Source organism: Camelus bactrianus, chromosome 28, assembly GCF_048773025.1.
Source record: "Camelus bactrianus isolate YW-2024 breed Bactrian camel chromosome 28, ASM4877302v1, whole genome shotgun sequence".
NCBI classification, from domain to species: Eukaryota; Metazoa; Chordata; class Mammalia; order Artiodactyla; family Camelidae; genus Camelus; species Camelus bactrianus.
Genome location: NC_133566.1, coordinates 18,487,699 through 18,500,346, shown reverse-complemented (window position 1 = coordinate 18,500,346; position 12,648 = coordinate 18,487,699). Strand labels below are relative to the sequence as shown.

General features: G+C 37.4%; 1 protein-coding gene and 1 non-coding gene across 4 annotated transcripts in view; one reads left to right on the top strand and one right to left on the bottom strand.

Annotated features, from left to right (window-relative positions):
• The window catches only part of EIF2AK3 (eukaryotic translation initiation factor 2 alpha kinase 3), a 61,387-nt gene that overhangs the window by 32,700 nt on the left and 16,039 nt on the right, over nt 1-12,648 (bottom strand). The gene's annotated exons all lie outside the window — the stretch shown is intronic.
• TRNAD-AUC (transfer RNA aspartic acid (anticodon AUC)) lies at nt 2,803-2,877 on the top strand. The gene has a single exon. It is a non-coding gene; the product is annotated as a tRNA-Asp (tRNA).

Below are 12,648 nucleotides of genomic sequence, written 5' to 3'. Positions count from 1 at the left end.
TGGACGTGTGGTATATTTATACAATATACCTATGAGATCACTTATGTGTGGAATCTAAGGAAAAAGACACAAATGAACTTATTGACAAAACAGAAACAGACTCACAGACACAGAAAACAAACTTATGGTTACCAGCGGGGATAGAGGGTAGAAAGGGATAAATTGAGAGATCAAGATTTGCAGATACTAACTACTATATATAAAATAATCAACAAGTTTATAGCACTGGGAACTATATTCAGTATCTTGTAATAACCTATAATGAAAAAGAATATGAAAATGAATATACGTATGTATCTGTAGGGCTGAAACTATGCTGTACACCAGAAATTGACACAATATTATAAACTGACTATACTTCAATTTTAAAAAAAAGAAAAAAATATATACAATTTGACTTACTTCAGCTAATGACAACTATTTTCCTGATCATCAAGGCTGAAAACTTCAGGAAAAGGGACTATGAACGAAGTATGAGCTTAAAACACTCTGAACAAATGTCCAACTTAACTTTTTTTAAACAAAATTTCTCTGTGTACTTCTTTGTTCCTTAAGCAGCAAGAATCCTTTCTTTAAAGGGACACTTTCAGGGATATTTTAAAGGGATCCTTCACAGGCACTAAGAGCTCTGAGTTGATCCCCAGCTCATATATCTGCCCCTCCCCCTCCCCCGCCCCCAGCTTTGCCCCACACCCCTGGGCTTCTGGAGGACAGCGGACAGGCTGAAAACCACGAATCTAAGCCCTTTCTTTCCTGCATTTCATAGTTGAAATCTTTATGTCCCCTAACCGAACTATTACAATAGCCTCTTTACCTAATTGGGAATTTCCTCAATCTAACCTTGGCGAATCTTCTAGATTAATCTCTGAGTCAGAGTTAAGCTTGTTATGACACTATTCAAAAATCTTCAACAGCTCCCATTATCTTCTTACTAAAGACCCCAAATCCTAAGTCTTGACGTTCAAAGTCCTCTAAACATGACCTCAAACAAGCTCCTCCTCCCTGTCTTTCACTTTCCCCCACGTGGGTGGACATCAGGCCTCATTACCAAAGCAGGATCTTTAATGTTACTGTTATTGCTCAGTTATGTCATTGTCAAAGTCATTTCTTCCCCCTGGAACCCTCTCCGGTACCAACATTGCCCACAGCAATCCGATTTGACCTTCAAGCTAGTATCACTACTGTTTTTGCTTTGAAATCCAAGAAAAGTTTAGCAGTCTAAGTTTGCTGACAAAAATCTTCTCATCCCTAAATACTGTACTTTTTGCTGTACCTATAAACTGAGACACCATTACATTCTCAAAAATTGTTTATTGTAGCTCTAAGAAATATTTACCAGGTATGCTCATGTATACATATTTATGTTGATACGGTGGCTGTAAAAGTAATGCACTCAAACCTAGTGCCCAGGTTTTGTGATCTAAGTCCATTCCCCACCAAAAGAACACAGGCTCTGGGGAGAAACGGTGACGCCAGGGTGGGGCCAGGGCAGGTACAAGATGAGCCTTTAACATTTTATTATTCTAGAAAGTAAAGATGTGCGCCAAAAATGGTGGAAACATGTCACTGACCACATCCGGAATTTAAACACCAGGATAGTTAGGTAATGAATCATAAAGCATTGAAAAAATAAGGAATTTATGACTCGATAGTGATAACAGATAAAATAAACAACAGATGGGGGAGCAGGGAGAGTTTTACTGCAATAAAATACCAAGTGTCTGCTGGTAACCATGAAGGGAGGGCTGGAGTTGGAAAAATTAGCATCCTGCAGTCATCCCGCAGTAGAGACTATATCAGGCAAAAATCAGCCATGGTGTTCAATCCAGGTGAACATTTTCATGGGGAGCAGCATATTTGCATCATCTTAAAGTATCTTCCCACAGACTGCTTATTTTTTGGAAAAAAGCAGTTTGCAGGAAATTAAAAAAAAAAAAAAGCCAGAGAAACAGTCATTATATAGTGGAGAAATCAGACACGACCTCGACTGAACGATCAAATGAGTGACAGACATGATATCCCACGGAAGGACGTAAAACCACCCACGTGGCTTTCTGAGCCAAGCACGCACAGCCTGAATCTAATCACCAGGAAACATCAAATAAGCACAAAATGAGGAAGGTTCTAATTTTTTTTAAAACAAAAGGTCAGAAAGACTATATTCTTCAAAAATGCCAATGTCATAAAAGATAAAGTCTGTGCGGGAAAAAAATCCAGATTAAAAGAGGCTGATGTGACAAGTAACCGTCCTACGTGACCCTAGATTAGACACTGTACTGGGAGTGGAAGACACTACAGGAGATGGATAAAACTGGAATATGGACAATAAGTGTCAATAGAAATTTCTGAAATTGATAACTGTACTGTGATCAGTAAGAAAATATCTCTATAAGGAATACACACCGAAGAATTTAGGAGTAAAGAGCTAGATGGGATATTTAACTTATTTTTAGATGTTTCAAGGAAAAAAAAAGTGCGTATGGGGGTTTGGGGGGTAAGAGAGACACACACACCTCAAATGGCCAAGCAAACAGGTTTTGAGCAGGTGAATCTGGGTATATGAGGGTTGGTATTCTTCTTTTTTTTTTTGGTACTACTTTTCATACCAAAAAGTGTGCAACTTTTTGTAGTTTAAAATCACTTCCAAATAAGAGGTTAAAAGGAAAAGAAAGATACTCCAGAGCCTTGCAGGAGTGCTGTGATTAAACTCAGAAGGCTGCTCCATTAAGGTGAAGGCTCAGCATAAGTCTGGATATTTAAAGATTTTCAACCATTACTCCTGATTGAAAAAACATCTGAGGGGGCGAGGGTATAGCTCAGTGGCAGAGTGCGTGCTTATCATGCGTGAGGTCCTGGGTTCAATCCCCAGTCCCGCCATCAAATAAATAAATAAACCTAATTACCTCCTCCTCCACCCCCCCAAAAGAAATCAACACAAAATCATAAGCCAACTATACTTCAATTAAAAAAAAGAACACTCATGAAAAAACATTTGATTTTTAATAAACTCTCTAATGGCATCGGTATGTATACATACGTGTACCATCCCATATTATCTTAGAGTTTTAACATTATTATTTTATTCTTTGCTTTCTTATACTTCTTGGTAACAATAGAGAAAAGATTTTATTTTCAAAAATTAAAACTTTTCGTTTTATCTTTTGTAGAATGCCTGACCTGAAGCTGTCATTAAGAACAGATTTGGGTCATAGTAGACATACCCTAGGATAATAGTATTGCAGTGTTTAGCCAATACGATCTCCCATTTTCAGTTACATATCAGTTAGAAAATCAAGTATTTACTGCCCTCTATCTTCCATCTTATGTCAGGTATTCTCTATTCTCTTTACTTAGAACAATAAATTCAACTTATGATAAAATTAAAAATAGGCATCTCAGTCATCTGTCATATCAACAGTGGTACTAGCTGAGTACAAACGGGGAAAGCAGGTGTGCGTCACTACAAAAAGAGGAAGAGGGGTTAGCGGGTCTGCAGTAAACAGATAACATTTATTTTTACTGATTTCCTCTCCCACTAAACAACTTATTTTCCCCTAAAGAAGCAGCAGGTCCTTAGGGAACACACTGGCACCTAAGGATAACCAACCCCCTTGCCAAAAAAAAAAAAATCTGTCAGACTAATAGGAACTAAAACTCATCTTTGCTTCTAAATGTAAAAGGAAACAAACTTATCTGCAATTAAAAATATGGTTTAAACAACCAAGAGGATTTCATATGACTGACCATCCTGAGAAAACTCGCCTTGTTTTAAGCCTTCAACAGCATTACTCAATGAGAAAAAGTGCAAAACCCAAAACAACAAAAAAGCATAATGATTCAATACTCGATCATCATGTCATATTTCTGGATTATGATTTTAAAGTTCACTTTTTAGATGCTCTTCACTAATTGGCTGCTTATGAGTCATACCCGGGGCTGCTGACCTCTGCACCAATCCCTGCAAAGCCTTCCAGGCTGCATATGTGGGAGCAGATGGGGCTTTTTCCTTGAGAGCCACAAGCAGCGATATAGGCATGCGGTTCAGGTAGAGGGATGACATCATCCCCCACAAGAGCATTACCTCACCCTCCCAGCACAGGAATGAGTCACCCGGACGGTCAGCTGCAAGTCTCTTAGTATAAAAAAATGTGGGTTATGGCGATGCACTTCCACATTCCACTGATAGGTCTCTGCAAGTAGCGATTTGTTCTGGTTCGCTGCTCTGCAGCTCAGACTAATTAGGTGATTTGTTTCCCCCTTTAGTCATTTTTAAAAATGTAAATTCTTGTTATTTGGATTTCTTTCCCTCTATTTGTTTTTTCCTGTTAATAATTTTAAAACAAAAGGTTTGTCAAGTCAGCCAGCAAACTCAGTACCAAAGATCCAATCAAGGTCTTTATCTGTGCTATCACAAAGCAGTTTAGTAAAGTAATTCAGTTGCTGCTTCTGAACAAAATCTAAAAGGCATAATGAATACTGGTGGCACATATGATCAAGGACGGCAACACAACACTGTTAACTGACTATACTTCAATTTAAAAAATTTTTTTAAATAAAATAAAAAATAACTCTAACACAGACACACAAAGGCCTGCCATTTGAAATCAGAACAGAATAAGAATTCCATTTTCAAGTGGTAGAAGGAACTTCAACTGAGAAAACAAAGGAAGTTTCACTACTAATATGAATATAATCAGCAACAAACAAGAAGTCTTCTTTAAAAAAACTTATGGTTACTAGAGGGTAAAGAGGATAGGGAGGGAGAAATTGGGAGTTCAGGATTTGTAGATACACACTGCTATATATAAAATAGATAAAACAACAAGGACCTATTGTATAGCACAGGGAACTATATTCAATGCCTTGTAATGAATAAAAAAAATGTAATAGAATAAAAAAAAAGAAGACAAAAAGGAATATATATGTGTATAAATGAATCACTATGCTGTACACCAGAAATTAACACATTGTACATCGACTACACTTCAATAAAGAGTCGCCTTATATGAAAAAAATGTATTTCATTTGGTTCTTCCTTCTTCTATGCAACCACCCCATAGCCCCCCAACATCCCACCATCAACATACACACTTTGGGGGGTATAGTCAACTTTATTTTAACTTAACATGAAAATTTTGCAACATATAAAATGTAAAGATACTAACAAGATAACCCCCATGTATCTGTCACCCGGTTTCAACAATTATCAACACTTTGCCTCTCTCTGCTCATCCACTATGTATATTTGTTAACGAGAGTATATTAAAGTCAATCACAGGCATCATGTCATTTCACCAATAATGTACTTCAGAACTCATTGCTGAGAAGTAACCACCATGCCAATGTTACAGCTAACAGAATTAAGAGTAATTCCTTAAAATCACCTACTATTCAGATTTCCCTCATTGTTGCAAAGGTATACTGTATAATCAGTTTGCTCCAACAGGGAATTTAAACTCCACATATTACATATGTAGTCAGTAGAGCACAGGAGAGATTGGTTTAAGTACGATTTTAGTAGGAAATCTGCTTTCTTTCAGATTTCCCCAAATGCTAGTTGGTGTGAATCCTTACATATTTTATAAATATAAATACATCCACAGTTAGAGATAATTGGCTTATAATCCAAATGCCTCACTGAGACAACCCTTTGATTTATCAGTCTCCTTGAAAGTCTCAGCAAAAGAAAATGTCAAAATATACCCTTTCCATTTTGACTATGGAGGAATCTCTCCCACTTAAAATCCTTCAATGGTTTCCCATGGCTCTGGATGAAATCTAAAACACTTCACATGTGTTGCTGGACCTGGAAGAGCCTGCCCCTGGCTTCCTCCAATGGCGCATCTCTCCTGCTCGCCCCCAGTTCCCATACTGCTGGCCACCCTCCCCTTCCATTGCTCTGAGCACACCATGATGATTCCCACTGCAAGGCTGTTTCCTCTCCCAGAGCAGTCCTTCGTGGCCTCTCTACCCATCTCCTGCAGCTCCTTCTCCTCATAGGATCTCAGTTGTCAACATCATTTCTTCTGAGAAGCCTTCTCTGACCCCCAAGCATGGTAGGTTGGGTATTCTTGCTAAGTCTCTCTTAGTCCCACCCTTCCCTGTGGCAGTTAGCACAGCTCAATTATGACATATACAGTATAGTCATTTCAGATTTGTCTCCCCAGATGGCTCCACGTAGTGTCACGTAAGTTCCGTGACAGCAAGCGTCTCATTTGTCCCAGGCATTGCTGAACCCCAGCGCACAACCCTGCAAGACTCCTGCCCTCTTAAAGAGCAGTTCAGTCTTGGATGTGTTAAATTCTGGTACCTCTGACTCTCTCACTAGGGAAAAGTTTAAGAAGTAATTAAGTGTGCTGAGCACCATGCTAAGTCTGCTATATCTACGAAGTCTTTGAGTAATTAGTCCTGATAAGGCCCATTAAGAATTATAATTATTAGAACAGAAAATGCAAACACAGTGGTAAGTATTGAAGCATTTCAAAAGGCATGAAATATTGGAAAGAGGGCAAGACATATGTACAAAGATCTAAGGTTGCGTCTCCGCTTTACTCCATCAGACACACCTCTGAACCATTCTGAGCCCCAATTTTCTCATCTGAGAAAGGGGGGTTAGTAAAAATATTTATTTTATAAGGCTGTGTTAAGGAATAAAGAAGAATAGGTTTGATATCACTTTGTAAACTATAAAGTGCTCATCAAGCAAGTTATTATGTAGATGTAAAGATTGACGGCTGCTATTTTGAGCCTCAGGTAATTTGTGGGTGTGCATATATATGCGTAAAGCTGTTAAAGAAAAAAGTGAAAAACAAAAATATAAACTCTTTATCTGACCACCTATAAACTCACCATGAGCCTGCTTGGATTCTCTATAAGGAAACTCCAGAAATGACTATGGTTCATTAACAAATTACAAATATTTCAATAAAGATTTTAGAATTCAAATAGTCCCTCCAAAAGTAAATTCAAGGAGAGAGTAGAAAGCTTAATTATGCCATGTCAATTACAGCTGACCCTTGACACGGGTTTGAACTGCAAGGGTCCACTAATACGTGGATTTTTGTCACTAAATACATACTATAGTACAACAGGATCCACAGTTGAATTCAAGGATGCAGAACCGTGGATATGGGAGGCCCAATGAGAAGTTATATGGGGTTGTTTCCACACATGGAGGGTTGGAACCCCTAACCCCCACATTTTCCAAGAGTCAACTGTATTTCTTTCCCAATCCTGGATTCACAACACTCATTTAAAAACAAAACCTCAAAACTATATACAGATGAATTCAATGCAAGAATTAAATATATCAAACAGCAACCAGTCTTTGACTTACCAGAAATCTCTATCAGCCCTAACAACCTCTTTTGGATATAGAAGTTCTGAAGGCTCGTAAAGTACTTTGTTGACCACAAAGACAAACGATATTAAAGAGAAGTTAACAGGCCTATTTTTATATATTTTAATTCTTCAACAGTGTTATACTACATATGGAACACAAAATGGTAACTCTTAATAAAGTAAAATGAACAACTGACTAGACTGCTAGTTGCCAAAATTGACTATTTGTGACTTTAAAAGAAGAAGAAGAAAAAAAGATGTTCCAACATCATTGTGTTGAGGAAGTGCTTTTTAAAAAATTTCCCTGAATTGCAATGAAAACTAAAATCATCATGATGAGGAGAGTAAAGGAAGCTTATATGCTGAAAGTAAAGTGTTTTTGGGAATCACACATCAAAGACCGAGGAGGGGAGCATTATGGTTAACAACTAGTTAGGTGATCACGGTTAATAACTAGTTAGGTGATCTGACATGAGGGATTATGAGATCTTTTAGTAGATCCGAGTATTAGTCAGAGGAGGCACCCTATGTGACACGCTTAAAAGTAAATATAGGGGTTTTTTTTGAAAAGAAAAAGAAAATGCAGACAAAAAACCAAATCCTGAAGTGACTTGGTATTTATGATCATCAAAGATGGTGAATTAATGCTCAAGAGCAGTGAGATGCCAAGTAGATAATAATTATTTCATTCTTTCTTTCCTCAACCTACAAAACAGAATGCCTCAAGTAAAACTACCAGATTAAATTTTTAAGTATACTTTTTGCATTCATGGTGAAAAATACAGATTTTACTAACTCACTCTACTTTCACTTAGATTAATATACATTCATAAGGTAGATAAATAATGTGCATGAAACAGAGTCAAATCAATTTCTCACTTGGCAACATGAGTGCTGGAATAAATGGATTTAGTTTGCAGCATTGTTTTCAGCCATGCGGAGGGATTAATAAAACAAAATTAAGTCAATGCACTGTTTCTCTTCTATAATTAAAAGAAAAGCAATTAACCTAAGCAATTATGTAAATACAGGCTTGCTACATGACTGACAGTGACTTTTCCAAGTAAACCACCATCTTACATTGTGCTCATCCAAGGCTAAAATTGAGCTTGTTTATGTACAAATGAAAAACTGCAAAATGACCAGACCTCTTTCAGTATAAACTAGAGAATCTTTCAAAGAGATTATAGATCCTCTTTTAACAAAGCAATACTTAAAACAGTCTACTAATGGACCCTTTGTGAACAAATCAAGTAACCATTAAAAGTGTATTCTTTTCAAAGGACCCCCCCCCCAACCTATGACGGCCCTTCTTAGTGAACGCAGTCTGATGTTCGGGTGGGGAGGAGGCTGGAAAGCTCTAGCACCATAGTTGTCTGTTTCTGCACCTGTCTGAAACAGAAAGGCCTGTGTGTCCCTTGGGGAGAAACATGCCTAAAATAAAATAACACAAAACCCCAAACTCTAACTATAGACTTATAACAGAGTTGTTTGTTCTTTTTAAGAGGAAAAAAAAGGACATTTTAACAGAAAACTGAAACAAAAAACAAATATGGTATCTCTAAGTAAAGAAAAGACAAAAGTATTGTCTAAGGACAGACAAGTTATACATATACAATTATAATATGCATTCTAAACATAGATAAGGAAGGTCTCTGTATTTATGCCCAGAGAAGTAGATAGTTCAAGGCCATTTCATCTACTTAGATTTGATGAACTGTGATCCACATGCCACCCAGAGAGCCCAAAGAAAAGCAAAATTACAAAACAAAATTTTAAGATAGCCAGTGAGGAACCACAGCCAAATCTACTTAGTGCTTTTTCAAGGTTGAATCTGCATGTAAATTACCAGAGGAAAGCAAATCAGATTTCACCTCAGATGGTCCTTCTGAAAATTAAAAACAAAATTCTTAGCTACCGTCAAAAGTATTAGGCTTAAAACCTGGGGCACATCTGTTAAAGCTAACAGTAAATCTTAGGTTCATCATTCATTGTAACGCGCACAGACGCGCCTGGATGCTCAAGCGCATGCGCGCAGCTTTGGTTTGGTTTATATCAGTATTCTTTTGAGGAAGTTTATAAATAACTAGTCAAGAGGAAAGAGGGCACAGAATCAAATCTGTGTCCCAAGGCATCACTTCCTGCAACACACAATTCATTCTAAATATAATGCGAAACACTTGTTTTTAATGGAACTGTCAATCTCCCTTACCCTCTGGGAACTTCTTTTTGCCCTGACATAATCAAAACATGTCTAAAGCAACATAATAAACTATTTTATATGCCTTTTGGACCAGAAAAGGTTAAGGACATCATCAGAGCAGGCTGAGAATTAATGAGATTTGCACCTAGTGGTAATGAATTTGCACTATTTTTAAAAAAGAATCCTTAAATGTAGTAAAAAGGGAAGTCAAAACATTCCTGTGCACCAGAAATTGACACAACATTGTAAACTGACTATACTTCAATAAAAATATATTTTAAAAAATAGATTACAAAAACAAGTTTCTGCTGCATAGCACAGGGAACTATGTTCACTATCTTGTAATAACCTTTAATGAAAAACAATATGAAAATGAATATATGTATATATATGTATACATATGTACACATATATGGCTGGGACGTTATGTTGCACACTAGAAACTGACACATTGTAACTGACTATACTTCAACAACAATAACAAAAAAATCCCTCTGGATAATTTCCTTGGGTGTTTCATGCATTTGATGGTACCTGAGTCCTGAAGTTAGGACAATCTTTAGAAATTTAGTCCAATCCCATAACTTTATACAGGGAAAGAAATGAAAGCTCTACTGAATTAAATAATTTAGCCAGGTCACATGGCCAGTGAACGGCAGGATCATGACTAGAAGCCCCTGATTCCTAGTCCCTCCTCCACAGCCCCACACAGCCTAAAAAGTTCCTCTGCTGCTTTTACTTTATTGTTCTGGCAAAAGTACACGTGATCCAATTCCTCTATCACTAGTAACTTAAAATTTATTATACAGTCTATCAAATCCTTTATCCTTTGCTTTTCCTCATCAGATTAATAAATCACTTTAATAATTACTGCACAGAGAATACATCTTCTCTGACCTTCTGGGTTTAATTGGTTTCATTTTCGTACCACTCTTGATGAAAACTTGGAGAAGGTGACATTCTAACAGGAGAGTCTCCAGATGGAGTCATGAACCTACTTATTGTCACCTGGGTGGCTCCCACTCTATCTCCCTACCATTCCTTCCGCCAGTTACACCCAGGCCTCTTCCCTCCACCTCCTTTACTATCAAACACTGAGCTTCCGATAGAGAAAATTAACTACTTCTCACCAAAAATTAGGGAGCTTCATAAAATATTATGTCAGATATATTTAGAAAGGTACCATTAGTCTACACATCCAATTCAGGGCATTTCAAATAGCAGTCTTTGTTCCTCTTTTTGTCCAGCTTCTGAACATAACTTCTAGATGCTGAGCGACACACATCTTGCTGAATACCAGGTGACTCAAGCTCGCAATACAGTCCTGTCTCCTTGTTAATATGTTTATAATCTTACAAATATTCTTATAGTATTTCTATAATATCCTAGATTAGCAGTTCTCAGAGTGTGGTCTGTGGCCTCTGTTTGAGATGCAGAGGGTCAAACAGTTTTCATAATAAAGTGCTATTTGCCTTTCCTGTGGTGATATTTGCATTGATGGTGTAAAAGCAATGGTGACTAAATCTGCTGGTGCCTTGGCAGGAATCAAGCACCGGAATAGCAGTCTTTGTCCCTGCACTGGCGTGCACTGGCATGCTCTGGCAGCAAAAAAAGAAAGAAAGAAAGAAAGAAGAAGAAGAAGAAGAAGAAGAAAAGTTTCACTCAAGAAATGTTTGGATGAAACAATAAAAATTAATTTAATTTAATAGTGAGCTGAGTGAATATCCTTTTACTAGTCCACACAACTAACTAGGAGGAATGCATCAAGCTCTTCTGTCACACCCTGAAGCATGTTTTGAGGAAAACCACTTGTAGGGGGAGGGAGAGGATAGCTCAGTGGTAGAGTGCATGCCCAGCATGCACAAGGTCCTGGGTTCAATTCCCAGTACCGCCATTAAATAAGTAAATAAACCAAATCACCTTCCCTCGCCAAAAAAAAAAAAAAAAATTAAAAAAAAAAAAAAGGAAAAGCACTTGTGGGACTGAGTTCTGAGTGGACAAGCTAGTGGCACTGATCGTGAAGCTCTGTTTTTATTTGAAAAAAAAAATTGAGAGAACTAAGGTTGCGAGACTTGGGTATTTCGCAAACATTTTCTCAAAAATAAACCAAGTGAACTTCTCACTTTAAGGAGAATAACTGACCATGTTAGTGATAAAATCAAGGTTTTGAGCGAAAATTAGAATTTTGGAAAAGCAATATCTACCAATGTGAGCCTAACAGCTTCCCCGGACTCAAAAGACTTTCCTGATGAGATCAGAGGTGATAGTAAAAAATTTGAGTTTAAAAAATATTGTATGAGGAAATATGTCAACATTTGGAAGATCTGTTTAACTCAGTGAATTAATATTTTCCAAGTAATGGTAGATAATCACGCATGAGTAAAAGGCAAGATAGACCAATGGGGGTTAATGTAACAGTACAACTGTTCATTGGTAACGTTCCAGATGCCCAAGAGCAACTAACCTTTAAGAAACTTCCATTTGTTTTGGTGTCTTATCAAAAAAGAATGACCACAGTCATCTGAGAAGGCCACTAAAATACTCCCTTTTTCCAACCACATATGGATTTTCTTCTTCATACAGCTCAACCCAAACAGCAGTGCAACGTATTGAATGCAGAAGCATATAGGAAAACTTAACTGACTTCTATTAAACTTGAAATTAAAGATATTTGCAAAAATATAAAACAAGGCCACTTTTCTCATTAAATTTTTTTGGGAGAAATACAGTGATTCTTTATAATAATGTTATTTATGCTACATGCAATGCAATGGGGTTCAGTTTTTTCAATGATTTAGTAAGTGTTTTTAAAATTTCTGTTTCAATTTTTAATATGGCTGAAGATATAACCCATGGAGGTGGGGGAAAAGCTCTTCGGATGCTTTTAAGAATGTAAAGCGTCCTGAGACCATAAAGTTTGAGACCCGCTGCACTGGATGAACAGCCTGAGTTGTAAAGGGGAAGTGGTTACACACAAGATGGGGAAAGGGCTCTGGGGTGGGAGGAACGGAATACGGTCAGCCAAGGCCGGGTTCAATCCCAGCTCTATGCATCTAGTCAGTCTGTGACTTCAAGTTCCCTGAGCTTCAGTTTCCTTTTCTATG